We start from the raw sequence: 16838 nt of genomic DNA on the forward strand, positions 1-16838 counted from the left end.
CTTTGTTATAAAGCAGAAACTAACACACCATTGTAAAGCAATTATACTCCAATAAAGATGTTAAAAAAAATGAAAATTAAACGACAATGGTGAAATGTTTTCAGAATTCTGGGCTAAAATTATTTCCGAATTATGACACTATACCTAATCCCTATCAATCAAAAATGAAGGTAGAATAAGGACATTTTTGACATGTGAGATAGCAAAACTTTTCAGTCCATGATGCTTTCGTACAAAATGACAGTATAATATGCTTTACCAAAAACAAGAAAATAAACCAAAAAAGAAGATATGGCATAATGGTACATAGATTCTGACACAACAGAGAAGCAGAGGAAATCCCCTGGATGATGGTGAAGGGGCTTTCAAAAAGACAGCTGGACAGCAGTTCTAGAGGGCAGTCAAGCAGACTGAAGCAAGTCAGAAGATGCATGGAAAGGCTGCTTCAAGAAGATGACACAGAATCCCTAAAGGATCTTAATGTCTTGAAACAAAATTTCAACAAAATGAGGAAAGGATGGAATCAATTAGTGAAAATTAATTTTTAAAAAAAACTATAGTAAATGCAAGAGAAATTAGAAAATTATTAACTTAAGAGCAAACAAAAAAGGTACTTAATATTTAAATTATTTAATATAGATTTAATCCAAATTATGACATTTTTAGATGATGGAGATACAAGAAGAGTGTATATATATATATATATATATATATATATATATATATATAAGTATAATTGATTTATAATATTATATTAGTTTCAGGTGTACAGCATAGTGATTCAGTATTTTTACAGATTATACTCCATTAAAAGTTATTAAAGTATAGTGACTATAATTCCCTCTGTTGTATAATATATCCTTGTTGCTTATCTATTTTATAGATAGTAGTTTTTATCTCTTAATCCCCTACCCCTTCCCTCTCCCCACTGGTAACCACTATAGTTCTAGTTTCTATATCTGTGAATCTATTTCTGTTTTGCTATATATATTTGTTTTATTTATTAGATTCCACATATAAGTAATAGCATATGGTATTTGTTTTTCTCTGTCTGACTTATTCCACTAAGCATAATATTCTCTAGGTCCATCCACGTTGCTGCAAATGGAAAATTTTCACTATTTTTTTATGGCTGAGTAATACTCCATTGTATATATCTATATAGTACATCTTCTTTATCTATTCCTTTGTTGATGGACACTTGGGTTGCTTCCATATCTTGGCTATTGTAACTAGTGCTTCTATGACCTTTAAAGTGCATGTATCTTTTCGAATTAGTGGGTTTTTGTTTTTGTTTTTTGGGTTTTTTTTTCTGGGTATATACCCAGGAGTGGAATTGTTGGATCATATGGTAGTTCTATTTTTAGTTTTTTAGGAACCTCCATACTGTTTACCATAGTGATTGCACCAATTTACGTTCTTACCAACAGTGTATGAGGGTTCCTTTTTCTCCACACCCTCTCCAGCATTTATACTTTGAAGACTCTCTGATGATAGAATTTCTGATTCTGACCACTGTGAGGTGATATCTCATTGTGGTTTTGATTTGCATTTCTCTAATAATTAGAGATGTTGAGCATTTTTTCATGTGCTTATTGACCATCTATGTATCTTCTTTGGAGAAATGTCTACTCAGGTCTTCTGCTCATTTCTTGATTAGGTTGTTTGTGTTTTTGATATTGAGTTGTATGACCTGTTCATGTATTTTGAATACTAACCCCTTGGCCATATCATTTGCAAATATTTTCTTCCATTCCATAGGCTGTCTTTTGTTTTGTCAATGGTTTCCTTTCCTGTGCAAAAGATTTTAAGTTTAATTGGGTCCCAATTGATTATTCTTGCTTTTATTTCTTTTGCCTTAGAAGGCAGATACAAAAAAACATATTGCTACTATTTATGCCAAAGAAAGTTCTGCCTATGTTCCCTTCTAGGAGTTTTATGATTTCAGGTCTTATATTTAGGTCTTTAATTCATTTTGAGTTTATTTTTTTATATGGTGCAAGGAAGTGTTCTAATTTCATTCTTCTACGTGTCCAGTATGAGTATATATATTTGAAGGCAAATGGGGTGAGAAAGATTGCTAAGATCTCATCTTCCTAAAGAATCACAAAGTAACTATATAAGAATATTACTTAGATATGTAGAAGAAAATAACAAACAAATCTATTAAAAGACCAAAATGTGGTTTTCTCTGGGTAATAAGAAATGTGGGCACAGAGAAGGGGTCAGAAAATTGCTTTTTTAATAAAGAATTCTATAAAACTTTGTGCATGATTATTATGATTTAAAAAATAAAAACCAGAAGCATGTAAAACATTGATAAAAATTCAATTTAAAAATTTAGTATAGTGCTTACACATTGTAAGTTCTCAATATTATTCCCATTGGTAGGAATAATTAAAGAATTGTTAGGATTTGTTCTCTTAAGCACTTTAAATCTTCCTTTTTGGTACTACTTATATTCTCCATTTTCTCAGTAAAGACTTTTGTTCCATGGCAAAGTGTATTCCAATATACCACTGTCTGAATTATCACAAAACTCCAGTCAGTCCAAGATTGAGCTAATATGTTAGATAGCACTATACTTTATGTACAGTTAAAATGTTGAATTATTATTATTTTTGGGGTAAGAGAATAAGAAATGTGTTTAAGTAAATACTGAGCTAATACAAAGTGTGATCATAATGTAAATAAGATTCATCTTTTAATAATCTCACCAAAGAATAGTTAAGATATAACAACATTTGTGTGCATCAAATATGAAATAATATATGTATCTTTTTTTAATCCTCACAACATTCTGTTTTAACCACCATGATTCCTATTTTAGCATAGAAATTACAAATAATATTATTAGATTATTTAATGATTTCTTTATACAGGACCATGTATTAATACTTCCTCTAAATTACATCATTTAAACCATTAAAAAAATAAACAGATTCTAACTTAGATGGCAAAGTAATTTGTCCATGCTCAAATATAATATAGGAGGTAACCACTTTTAAAATTATTATTTGGACCCTATATCTTATGAACTTAGTTCTATGTATATATTGCCTACACTGTAACTAAGTCTTCAATTCTATCTTCTGGGGAAAAAAATCAGTTTTCAGTGGACTCTGTTCTCTCAAACAAAAGTGTGGAAATGGTTTCAAGAACATATACAGTGATTCCAGTAAGAGAGTTGGGAAACATAATTATAAGACTTTCATTAAATTTTTTAACCTTTGTAACTTTTTCATTTTTTCTATCTTAGACATCTTTTGCCTGTTTTTCCATAATGATTGTCATAAGGATCAAAATGGAAAATGGGCTGCTGAGAAGATGGAATCCCACTGCACAGCCAGGTTCCTTGTATACAGGCGAATGTTAACCTAATCAAAGTAATGAAATTAAGACATGATGCATTGAAATGTAATAGATAGATTGAATAAACTGATAAATCTTAATTTTTTTGTCTAGTTCTGATCTTTCCCTTAATCTCCAGATGCATTAGGTAGTCAATGACCAAAGGTGACTGACATCAGCTAGGTTACTCTGTCTACTTGGTTTTGTAGCGACTTCTGAAATGGATGTTCTTTGACCGGCATTAGCATGTATTACAAAGATGTTTGCACACTGTGACCACACATATGCCTCTTCCTCAGACTTACTTATCCTTGATCTTCTAATCTTTCCCCTTCCAGTTCCATGGCTCCAATGTGTCACTGCTCATGTCTTTATGTATAAATTCTTACCTCAGGCCACCTGTCTTTCCACACATGGAATAGCCAGGTGCACTACAGTAACCTCTGACTATTGATGGGAGGGTGGTTTCCATTCACCACTGTTTCTGTGGTGACCTCTGAGAGGGAATGCATTGTAGTTACAGTCTGTTTTTGGTTTGTGCCCTTATACTGAGCCATGGCATGAGTTTATTTCTTATACTGTGAAATAAACTCAGCCTTTTTCTTCCCCTATTGGCTGGTCATATGGAGTTGGCCTCATACAATCATAGGTGTGGGTTGAGGAAGAGACACTAGTGGAAACATTGTGGGTGACACATGGGTCTGGGACATCTACTAATGCATCTTACTTGTGACCTCCACACCTGTTTATGACTCGCTTTAGATGTATTATTTCTATCTGAAAATGGATCAATATTGATAACACCAAATCTTACTAGTTCGTGGTATTAGCTCTTAATGGGCACTTCTGGTCTCAACCCCACTTCATGACACATGGTCGTTTATCTCTCGCCTTATTTCAAGCCAGGAGATGTTTTCAAAAAGCCATATAATTCTCTGTTACAGCCAGTATGGTCTTGCACAATGTAGTGGGCTACGTTGTGATTCTTCTATCAGGGCTTTCCATGTACTCCATACTGCATTTGTTTCTGAAGGAGGTACTGCTCATATCATAGCCTAGATGTGCTGCAGAGTCCCTTCCACCAAATTTAACATCTTTTAATGTCATCTGATATACACATCAAAGGAATATTCCAAAGTGTAGAGAATGTAGTTTCCAGAACCCAAAGAGACCTGTCTCCTCGTTAGTATGGGGAGATGATGAGTCTAATGATGTTTTATGCTCCAGAATATTGATCCCAAATATATCCAGAGAAAAACATGGTCCAAAAGGATACGTGCACCCCAATGTTCACTGCAGCACTGTTTACAGTAGCCAAGACATGGAAGCAACCTAAATGTCCATCGACAGAGGAATGGATAAAGAAGATGTAGTACACATATACAATGGAATATTACTTAGCCATTAAAAAGAATGAAATAATGTCATTTGCAGCAACATGGATGGATTAGAGATTGTCATACTGAGTGAAGTAAGTCAGACAGAGAAAGACAAATATCATATGATATTGCTTATATGTGGAATCTAAAAATAATGATACAAATGAACTTATTTACAAAACAGAAACAGACTCACAGACTTAGAGAACAAACTTATGGTTACCAGAGGGAAGGGTGGGGGGGAGGGACTGTTAAGGAGATTGGGATTGACATGTACACACTACTATATTTAAAATGGATAATCAACAGGACCTATTGTAGAGCACAGGGAACTCTGCTCAATGTTATGTAGCAACCTAAATGGGAAAAGAATTTGAAAAAGAATAGATACATGTATATGTATAACTGAATCACTTTGCTATACACCTGAAACTAACACAACATTGTTAATCAACTATAGTCCAATATAAAATAAAGAGTAAAAAAAAAAAAAGAATATCGAGCCAGAAAGACCTTACTGATGTGATAAGTTTCTGAATCTTATGAAGTCCTTGTTAAGAACTGCAAAGGATTTGAGATTTTATCCAACTTGCAAGCTAAAATTGTTAGCTTGTAACAGTTTTGTGGATACTATATGAAGACACAAAACCCCTGAATCAGAGATGAAGGATTGTGTTACCAACAACCTAGCAACCACTGTGAGCAACATGCTTGCCTCAGTTTTCTTTGTCACCAAAACCTATTGGGGTGATATGAAGGAACCCAGATGAATGCTGTGCACACAGCAGGTTTGCATCATGACTGAGGGACCCTGAACTCAATGAACTGAAATCTTTTAAAATGAGTAGTAACCCTGCCTGACCTGTACTCCAGAGAGGACTTTGTCTTTCTTATCCTGGACAGAAGACAGACATACCTTTTGCTCTGGAGAGACACTACATTTTCCAAATGTTCTTGAAAAGATAGTCCAGAACAAATGTAGTCAGTGCCTCTGCTTGTTAACATGCAGAAACGCTAGGGACCCATGGAGAATTGTCTCCCCAAAGGCCTTCATTGTACTTGCCACTTCTTGTTCATCTGGTCTGATCTCTTTGGGGAAAGACTGAAAGTATCATTACCATATATATTCCCCGTGGTGTTGTAGGGTTGCTTTCCCCAGAGATCCAGTTTCTCTTTCAGTTAATGGATTACAGTTAAAAAAAAAAAAAAAAAAAGTGGGTGGGGGGATAAAGTCTGAAATTTTGGTAAGGGAATCATGATTTTCTATTGAGGCAGCAGCCATTACCTTCCTGATTATCCATACTTGATTTTCTTTTTTTGTGTACCTTAAGCAATATTTTTGTTGGCGGCCTATCTTGCTCATAGGTATGTCTTGCTCTATGAACCATCTCCATAGTTTTCTAAGATGTGGATTTCCTGGTTGTCACTATGACTTGGTTGCTTATTATAAAAATTGCACCCACTTTTCTTCTCTCTGTTGAACACTGACTGACATCTGACATCTACTATATGGGGATCCTATCAACTCCATTGTTCAATGAGCCCAGTCATGTAATAGCATCTCCAGTCATCATCCTTGATCTACAAGAGGACAGCCACCACTGAGCTTCTTCATGATGCTGGGGTCCCTTTCACCAGTATACTCTTACTGTTTTGACACAAAGAGGATTTCTCTCTAGGTGTTCCTGCAGAAGATGCCCATCTTATAGTCTTTTTAGCTTTATATAGAATATTCAAGCTCTGAGCTTACTGATTTCTTCTTCACTCACCTGCCACAGTAGATTTGTCATTCCTATATCATTTTCTATGAGCATTTTCCCCCAAGTTTCCAGAGATTTTTGACCAGTCATTGGTCAAATGACTGGAAGGAGGCAAGACCTTGGGTGAGTTAGTCTCTTCAGAAGAGCCAATCCATGGAGTGAGGCTAAGTTAAAAACTTCTGCCAATCATCGACTCCCCCACCATAGGTGGGGGTGAATACTTTGTTCCTAAAGGGGAAAATCTGGGCAACACAACACAATATCCGCAATGGCATTACTTAATCATATTCTATAACCTAAAAGAAAAATAAGTATTACAGAATTAAATTAATGGATGACTTCCCATGTTCCTAAAAAACTCTACACGTCCACTTTATGCTCTGGATTCCATATCCTCTTGCCATCAAGAGAACTTTGCTCCTTAGTGGTTCTTCCTACTCCAGCATCACCACATTATCACTAAGCTTTATCCCTAATGACTGTATTATTCCAATGAGCATGCAAACATATTCTGGTATCTTCTACCTGCTGGCAATAATGAAAGAAATAAAAAAGAGAGAGAGAGGGAGAGAGAGGGAAGAACAAAGAGAGAGAAATAAAAATAAAAATTTTACAAATCAAAAATTCACATACATCCCTTCCAGACATTTTCACATTTCTCTGCTAAATTCTTGAGTTTCTAAAATCTTATTCTCCTCCTCCTCCTCCCTTCTCTTACTCCTTTTTCACTCAACTTACTCTGGAGAAGTGATGCCTCTTCACGACATTGAAACTGCCCCCAAGCAAGTCTCTAACAACTAACAGTAGTGCTCATATCAATGGCTATTTGTCTTTATTTATTTTAATTAGCCTTTTATTTAAAATAGTTAACCACTCCCTTCTTCTTGAAATTCTTTCTTCTCTCCAATCAGTGACAATACATTCTCCTGGTTTTCCTTATATATCAATGACTAATTTTTTTGAATCTACTTTCCTGGATAATCTTCTTGAGATGTATCACTAAATGTTGGAATTTCCCAGGGCTTAGTCTTAACAACCTTCTATTTGATATACACATTTATTTTTTTTTTTTTAGAAATATCATCTAATTATCTGGCTTTAAATACCCTCTACATACATATAACACTCACATATCTGTGTCTGGATCAGACCAGTCCTCTAAACTACAGAACTATTATTTTATCTACTTGGAACCTCTACACAGGTGTCTAGTAAACACCTCAGACACATGACTAACAAAACTGTTTTAAGCCATTTAATTGTTCTTTTTAAAAGAAATGTCTTAAGTTGATTAAGCCAAAGCCTAAATGTCACCCTTTATTCTAATCTTTCTTTCACTCCCCATATTGAACTCATTTCCAAGCCCAATTGATTTTTCCTCCAAATCAAAACTAATATCTCCACATTATTACCTGTTTTCTCTATGATCATCTTAGTTCCAGCCATCACCATCTCTTGGACTATTTCAATGAACTTTTCATCAGACATTTATCCTCATCTTTTACTCTCTTTGTAAATTACTTTGCACAAAAGAGCCAAATCATTTTGTAATTATAAAGCATGTAATACTTTTTATCTGCTTAAAATCTTCCAATAGTATCTTCTTGCAATTAGAATAAAATATAAACTCATACCTTGGAACACACAGGTCTATATTATCAGGTTATGCTTATCTTTTCTCTATTATTTTATGTCTTATTCTTCCTTATTGACTTCTCTCCATTCAGAGCCACACTGGTCTGCAGTCAGTGCTTAGATCACTCAGGGCCACTGCACTGGCTGTGCCATCGTTTTGTATGACCTCTCAGTTTTGACAACTACTGGCTCTATCTTATACATAATTCAGTTTCTGTTTAACCACCCAGTAGAAAGAAGCTATCACATTATTCTCTACTAAATTATGCTTTTTATTTTAGGCATTGCACTCATTAACACCTGATTTTTTTCTTTATTCTGTTTTTCTTTCTAATAAAATATAAGTTCAGTTAGCTGTTACCTTACCTGACCTACTTGCTGTTTCATCTCTACTGCTTTAGAACATCATATCATGCACATAATAAGTACTCAATATTTCTTGCAGGAAAGAATATAGAGAGGAAGGAAGGGAGGCCTGACAGGAAAAAGAAACAATAGGAAAAATATAGTTTATTCACTAAATTTGGTCTGCTGATATTAGTTGCAGTAGAAGGCTAATGTAAGGTACATATCATTGCAGACATTGAAGTATACTGGATTTTACTGCCTTATTTTTTTCCTCTGGAATTACTTTAAAGATAAGCAAAGAGGGACTATTTCTGGCAATGAACACATTATTATATTATGCATATAAACGTTACTATGCTGAATGAAAGCATTGGATATAGCATTGCATTTAAAATACTTTTTTAAGATAAAATATCTACATTGAATGTGATTTCTTAAGTGTCATATTTCTGAGATAAGAGATGATATTAATTTTTTTCTTTCTACTATTACACTACCTGGTAAGTATGCTTAACAAATATTTGTTTAAAATCTAAATGACTATATAAACTTAAACAACTTATCCAAAGTTCACTCAATTTTTTTGAGAAACTCTATAAGTTTGATAATTTTTCTGCCAAATTGAGTTTCTCTTCCAGGATAGTACAATGAATTTTTATAGACTGAAGGTCATGTGCGTAAGAACTATAAAGTTTGGACACACACACACATACACACAATCCCTGGGATATAACAGTTTTTGGAAGTGAGTTAAACTTCAGAAGAAGGAACGAGCACCAGGTATTTTCTGTTAATACAGCTTCAGCAATAAGGAAGACTGATTTTGCAGAAAGGCAGCATAACTAAATTTTCTTTTAAAGTCCTGACAGCTTTGTGTTGGCAAAAACCAAATGGGGAAACCCAGGGCAACAGCAACCTCCAGAATATGCGGAAAAAATACTAGGAAGAAGGAGTTAGAGAAGGGTAATTCAAAAGTCTCTGTGTAAACTTTAGCCAAATCTCTAGCTGAATCTTGAGCCACACATGCAGCGGCAAACTAAAATCATCTTTCAGCTGAGACTAAAATAACTGAACTGCAGTTTGTGTAGTCACAAACTGCAAACAAGACAGAGACTGCAGTTTGAAACTAACCAAGTTAAGTGCCTTCTAAAACAAAACTGAAAATATCCACACCCACTGAAGGAATGTAACAGAATCTGTGTTCTCAGAAGCATAGTATTTACAATGTCCAGGATACAATCCCAAATTAGTCAACATATGTAGATAGAGAAACAAGCAAATGTAGCCCATTTCAAGTAAAAAGGCAATCAACAGAAGCCAACCCTTAGATAATATAGATATTGGAAATATCAGACCAGGACTTTATAGGAGCTATCATAATTATACACAGTGAAGTACTAAAAAAAATGCTTGTAATAAATGAAAAAGTAGAAAACCACAAGAGAGAAAAAAAATACACATTAGAAAAGGAAAAATTTAGAACTTCAAAGTATAATATATGAAATCAAAATTGAAACTGAGTGGATGGGCTTAATTGTGAAATGAATATGACACAGCAAAGAAGAGCAAACTAGAAGATAGACTAGTAGAAATTATCTAATATAAAGATGTGAGAAAAAACATTGAACAAAATTTTAGAGTTCAAGACACTGTAGAAAAATATTAAAACCTGTGCACATGTCTCTGAAAGAAGAAGAGAAATAAAAAAGGAAGAAAACTAGTCACATAAATAATGCCCCCAAAATTCTAAACTTGGGGGGGAAATAGAAATTTTCAGATGCTTGAAAGTTATATAAACCCAAGAATAATAAATATGAAGATCATACTTAAACTTATCATAGTAAAACTGATAGAAATTAAAAACAAAAAAGAAAAGAAAATCTTAAAAAAAACTAGAGACAAACAACATATTACATATTACATACAATTAAACATCAGATCAAATGACTAAAGATTCCATGAAGGTTATGGGAACCAGAATACAAGGAGACAGAATATTGAAAGTGCTAGAAGAAAAAAAAATAAATAAAAAGTAAATAAAAAAGTTGCCAACCCAGAATTTTATGTCTATGGAAAATATCACTCAAGAACAAAGGTGAAATAAGATGATTTCAGAAAAAGCAAAACTCAGAGGATTCATTTCGAATAGACCAGCCCTACAAGAAATGCTGTTAGAAAATCTTTAGGCTGAAAGAGAAATAATATGGGAGGAAAACTAAAATATCCAGAAAGAATGAAAACATAGTTAAGTAACTGAGTCAATATATTTTTAAAACAATTTTTCTCTTTATTTAAAAGTCAAAAGACTGTTTATATATATATATATATATATATATATATAACATTTTCTTGTGGATTTTATAGTGAATATAGATATAACACATATGACAACTATAGCAAAATGATGGTGAATGGAGCTAAATATTTACAATGTTGTTTCAATAAGTCAGTTAAAGTGGTACAATATTAATAGTCAGAATATGAAAGGTTAAAGATGCATACTGTAACATCTAAAGCAACCATTAAAAGTACTGTAAAGAGTTATATCTTTAAAAGCCATAGCTAAATTAAATTATAATTCTGAAAAATATCTATTTCAAAGTAAGGCAAGAAAGGGGTTGCATATGAACAACAACAAGAAAAAAAGCAGGGGACAATACGAAAATTAATAATAAAACTGTAGACAAAAATTCAGTCCATACTAGTGATTGCATTGCATATGCCATGCAACAGTAAACCTGAGAAGGTTGAAATGTCTCTATTAATGTAAAACAATATAGACTTTAAAGCAAATAATATTATGAGATAAAGAGGGACACTTCATAATGATAAAGGGTCAATTCATCAGGAAGACATAACAATCATAAATGTGTGTGCACTAACTAGCATTGCTTCAAAATACATGAAACAAAAATGGACAAAATTAAAAGAAAAACAGGCAATTCAACAATTATAGTAGAATATTTAACACGTTTATTGAAGTAATTAATAGAAAAATCAGACAAAAATAATCAGTAATATAATATGATCTGAACAATATGAAACACCCTGACCTAATTTATATTTATGGAACAGTACACCCAACAACTGCAATATATGCATTCTTTTCAAATGTACATAGTATGTTTACTGAGATTAATGATACATCCATAAACTGGGCCGTTACATGTTCCTTTCAGAAGATGGAAAATATCATGAAATATTGGAATGGAAGAAGATTAACAAAATAAAGAATTGGACAAATAAGTTACAACATGGATGGAAAACAAAATAAAAGTGCTTGGAAGTGAAAAGTGAATGAAAAGAAAGACAAATATGGATATAAAAATTACTTCATATATGTCAGTCTTTGGGCTATTTCTCCACCTTGGAAGAAGACTCATATATTAAGTACATCAAATAAACAAAATACCTGACCAGGACAGTGGACATGTTTTTCTTATGATCACTGACTTGCTTAAGGACTTATTATTTTTTTTATATAATGTAGCTCCCATTTAGGGGATATATTTTATTCATCTAAACTGCTCACTACTTTTTCCTTGTGTTTTTCTCTACACACAGCACTGTGGGTCTCAAGAGGTATTTGGGATTTATTGGCCAAGTAGACATATATCCCAGCATCCTTCAAGGAGTAGAACATAAAGAACAACTGCATAGTTCATAACATATTGACATTACTTCTCTGAATCTATTTTTTCTCTCTAAGTCATTCCTTCTATCTAGTTCTCCCCTTGTTGTGTGGAGATCATAACAGAGGAACAAATATAAAATATGTCAGCCAGGAGGACAACTTAAAAAATGTTTTTTAATGAGAAGGCAATCAGAAAGTGATTGTGAAGTCTATACATAATCTTAATTAGAGCATTTGTAACCATAACATCATAGCATGACTGATGAGGAGGGCTTTAATCCCGAAAGCAACAAGCAGTTCTAAAGATTTCAGAATTCTGCTGCTGAGCAAGGCATTTATAGGTACTCTGGGAAAATGCAGGTGTAACTGTGTCTCATTTATTTCATCAGCTCCATAGATAATAGCAAACTACTTATGTCTGATCAAGACACATTACATGTGTTTATCATACTAAATGGATGGACATTCCATTTGTGATAGATAAAGGTATCAGCCAATTACTAGACTAGTTTTTTTTTTTTTTCAATTGGAGATAGATGATAGGTAGATAGATAATATAAATCAAAAGACAATTAATAAACATGTATAATGAGAGGCTTATTGTCTCAATTCTTTCTCACAAGGCTTTTACCAAGCCCTTACCCAAGGAGATATTCCAGAGGAACTCCTGGGTTTGGTTGCTTAAGGTATATGTGTGTGATTTTCTGTGTAATTAAGGGGCTGAACAATATATACATTAATTTTGATTGCATACTTTTCCAACAGAGGTTTTTAATCAACTTCTCAAAAGACTCTGTTGTAAAAGCCTAATGTCTATAGTAGCCTCAGTGCAAACTCAGATTCTAAGCCCCATACTTGTGTGTGCTGCCATGTATGTGTGCCACCTTGTATCAGTTATTATTTGCTGCCTTAAAAATTATCCCAAAACTAAGTGACTTAAACAACACCCATTTTACTTTATCAAAATTCTGTGGGTCAACAATTTGGTCTGGGTTCATCTGGGTTTTTCTTTTGTTGGTGTTTCCTGGGATCACTTATGTGGCTGCAGTATACTGGCAGCTTAATTACAGGATGGCAGGCTTAGGAAGACTCAGTTCTACATGGTTTCATCCTCCATAAAGCTGGCCCAAGCTTCTTCACCGGACAGCACCAGGGTTCAAGAGGAGGAGAGAGAAGCTACAAGGTTTTGGTAGCCTGAGTTTGGGAATCATACAACATTACTTTCACTCATTGTATTTGTCTAAACAAGTCACAAAGCCATCCCAGACATAAAGGGTGGAGGAATATACATCAACTCTGGAAAAGAGAAGTTGCTCATACATAAATGAAAATTTTGAATTCATCCTTGCAACTTACTGAACACAGAAATTCTCATTTTCCATAACCATGGCCCCCCTGGCATAGTCACAGAAAAACTTCTCTCAAGTTCTCATAGAACTCGATATGAGAGAAAATTCTGCCAGCAGGAAAACATACAAAACAAACAGAGACTAAAAACAAAACAAAATGTTCCTTAATATACCAGCTGGACTACTCAAATGTAACACTTATATGATACAAGATTTTAATTAAATTCTATTTGTTTGGACAATAGTGATCAAATGTGTTGGAGGCTCAAATTCCCTTCTTCAACCTAAGCATTTACATTTCACAGAGTCAAACTCTAGACCTGTATATTTGTCCTGTAAGAAAACATATTCCTGGCAAAAGACCTTCCAAGTGACAGTTGATTTAAACGTCTTTTCCTCTTGGTTCTGGCTGGATGCTCCTCTTTCATTGTACCATTTACTGTTTTCCACTGGGTTTACTCCCTATCTCACACTGATCTCTGCTTCCTAACAACTAATGAGACAACTTGTTTAAAGGCTGGTATATTTATTGCAAAAAATTTTCAAATGCTTGTTCAACAATTTTTCAAAGATCATTCTTTGAAGCACAAATAACCCATTGATCATATTTAATAGTACAACAACATATTTTTATTAATCAATTGTGGATATTCTCAGTGCTCCACTTGGATCTCCTTGGATCTCTTTTTGAATTTTTGTTTGATTTTGCTTCTAATGGCTTGCACCTCTGATTCTTCTCAGAAGACTGTCCTCTAGAAAAAGGAGTTTTCCTGTGCTCACAAAGAGTAAGGGATGTCTGGGAGTTTAAATCCCTGGGGCAAACCTTAGCAAATGACTCAATGGCATGAAAGCTCAGCTTCCTTACCTGTGCAGGCAACAACTCTAAGGTGGAACTTACACACCCCAATCCCCCATGTGGATCCGGCTGAATAATGTTCTGTAAGACTTTGTCTAAAACCATACTTTTGCTTGACTTCCTTCTCTTTTCTGCTTGGCATCCTTCACTCTCTCACCTATCTCTCCTTGGGAGACATTTCTGAAAAGATCACTTTGCACTTATCTCAGGTTTCTGAGTAATATGACCTAAGACAATGAACCAAAGATCTATATAATTTTTTGAACTTAGAACAGTTTATTCTTCTCAGCTTCATCATCTGTCACTTTACCAGCATATTAGCCTGATAATACATTCTTTTACCTCTTTACATCCTTTCCCTACTGGTATATTAAGTTGAATTTTATGACCTGCACAAGCTTGTACAGCAAAATGAAAGCTGTTTTTAAAAAAATGGCATTAAAGAGCCTTTACTTAATATCAAAAATACTTGAGGGCTATTTCCACTATAGCACAGAGATTTTGTTATACCACATAAAATAGCCACTGAATTGTGTGTTATATTAGCACACAAAAAGTAAAATAAATGATTGAGATAACTATTGGGATTATTTTAAATACATGAAACAATTGTTCAATCTAAAATATTTGATTCAAACTCAGAATTTCCATAATTTTGCCCTTCCTAGGTCTCCATAGAAAATCCAACCAATGTTCTTACAGAACTGAATTGATTTCCCTTTTACACGTTCATTCCATAAACATCTGGTGCTTATTATGTGCAAGATACAGTTGGCGAAAATAGGCTCTATCAGTACTTAGGCAGACCAGTAATAGAAATCTAGAATATTTCTGGACTACTGCTGATAGGCTGTCAAACATAATTAGATACATTACTAACAGATGTTCCTAGCTCACGATTAATTCCATCAGTTTCTTGGCTGATCATTCATATAAAAGCATTGATTGAGTGCCTACTTAGTGTTGAGTATTATGAAAACATTGCAAATTTTGGGTAGAAAAAGGCATTCCTAGCCTTCATGCTAAAATAAGCAATTAATTTAACTGAGAAATTAATAATATATAAACAAAGATAAACACTCCAAACGAGGGTTCTGCAAAGCCCTTACATTCTTTGTTACTGATGATAAGTGTCAGAGTTCAGACTAGAGGAAACGCATTGAGGACCAAATTAGAGAAGTCTTACTGAGAATTAGAAAAGTGTTTTGAGGGTCTCCAGGAACACCCTCAGGCTTGCAAATTCTCTAGAGGTACTCACATAATTCAAAAAAGCTGTTATATTCATTATTATGATTTATTACAGTGACACAGGTGAAATCAGAGAAGGAAAGGCACATGGGCAAAATCCAGGAGAACCAAGATGTAATCTTCCAGGTGTCCCCTGCCAGTGGGAGTGCACTTAGTTCTCCCAGCAAAAATGTGACAACACGTGTGAAGTGTTGCCAGTCAGGGACACTAATCCATGCCCTGATGTCCAGAGATCTCACTGGAGTTTTTTCCTATAGGCATACATCTCCCAGGTGTCTACTCTCAGGGACTCAGACTTCAGTCCCCACTTCCAGAGGAAAAACAAGCATTTACCAGATATCACATTGTCAGAATCCACTTATATGATTAAAGTGTTTTGCATGGCCCAAGTCTCAAGCATACAGACACAATCTTATTATCAGGCAGAATATTCCACAGGCTCAGAGATTATCTCCCAGGAGTTGGCCAAGGGTCAATCCTGAAGACAGACTTTTCTCTGGAATGTCCAGGGTTTGGAGCAATGTAGGCCTTCTGAGTTAACCCTTTCCAGCCAAAGTGTTTGGAAAGAAAAACTCACAAATCAAAGAGCACTTTCAATTTAAAACATTTATTTCAATGTCCAAGTCACTACATATTCCACTTTCAAGTGCATATTCATCAGCACTCTCCATTTCCTGGAAAAGAAAAATGTAACCTTATTGCAGAAATCAGTTATGGGGGTAGATAGCTGTGTGTTTGGGGTGGGGAGCAAGGTTGGGAAACCAGCTGATGTTTTTCTTATTTGCATGTGATAAAATTTTGGTAAATTTGAGCTGTTTTACGGTATCACTTATATCCTACTTACTCTATCTCATCAAATCTTGTTTTCACTATTTAGTGCTTTTTGGAGGGTGGAACATTGTGTTTAGCAAGTTGACATGCTGTAAGGGATGAAAATCCAAAGTGTGGGGTACATGCAACAAGCTCGTTTGGCTTTGAAATGTGCCACTCTAAGTTGAATTCTAAGCTTGTCTTTATTTTCTGGTCTTTAAAAGTACACCACAAATGCTATTTGACAAAGGAAAAATAGTCTATTCAGTAAAGAGAAATAGAGTAAGAAAGTCCTGGCATCATTAAGGAATGTACACATTTTATAACCATTTTATAACTCCAAACACAGGAAATGGATTCATAATTAATTAATAAGACTCTAAGAAGAAAAAATAAATAAATATAGCAATTTTAATGGTACTATTTAGGTTAGTGTAACTCAGTAAACAAAGAATCAATAAATGAAAA

At 34.2% G+C, this 16838-nt stretch overlaps 1 long non-coding RNA gene across 1 annotated transcript in view; it reads left to right on the plus strand.

The window, feature by feature from the left end:
* Positions 1–713: 713 nt before the first annotated feature.
* The window catches only part of LOC309610898, a 71671-nt gene continuing 55546 nt past the window's right edge, over positions 714–16838 (plus strand). The window contains exon 1 of the long non-coding RNA XR_014234216.1: positions 714–5944. This is a non-coding gene — a long non-coding RNA (uncharacterized lncRNA). The remainder of the gene's footprint in view (positions 5945–16838) is intronic.

Source organism: Balaenoptera borealis (genome assembly GCF_965194805.1).
Source record: "Balaenoptera borealis genome assembly, chromosome: 14".
NCBI lineage: Eukaryota > Metazoa > Chordata > Mammalia > Artiodactyla > Balaenopteridae > Balaenoptera > Balaenoptera borealis.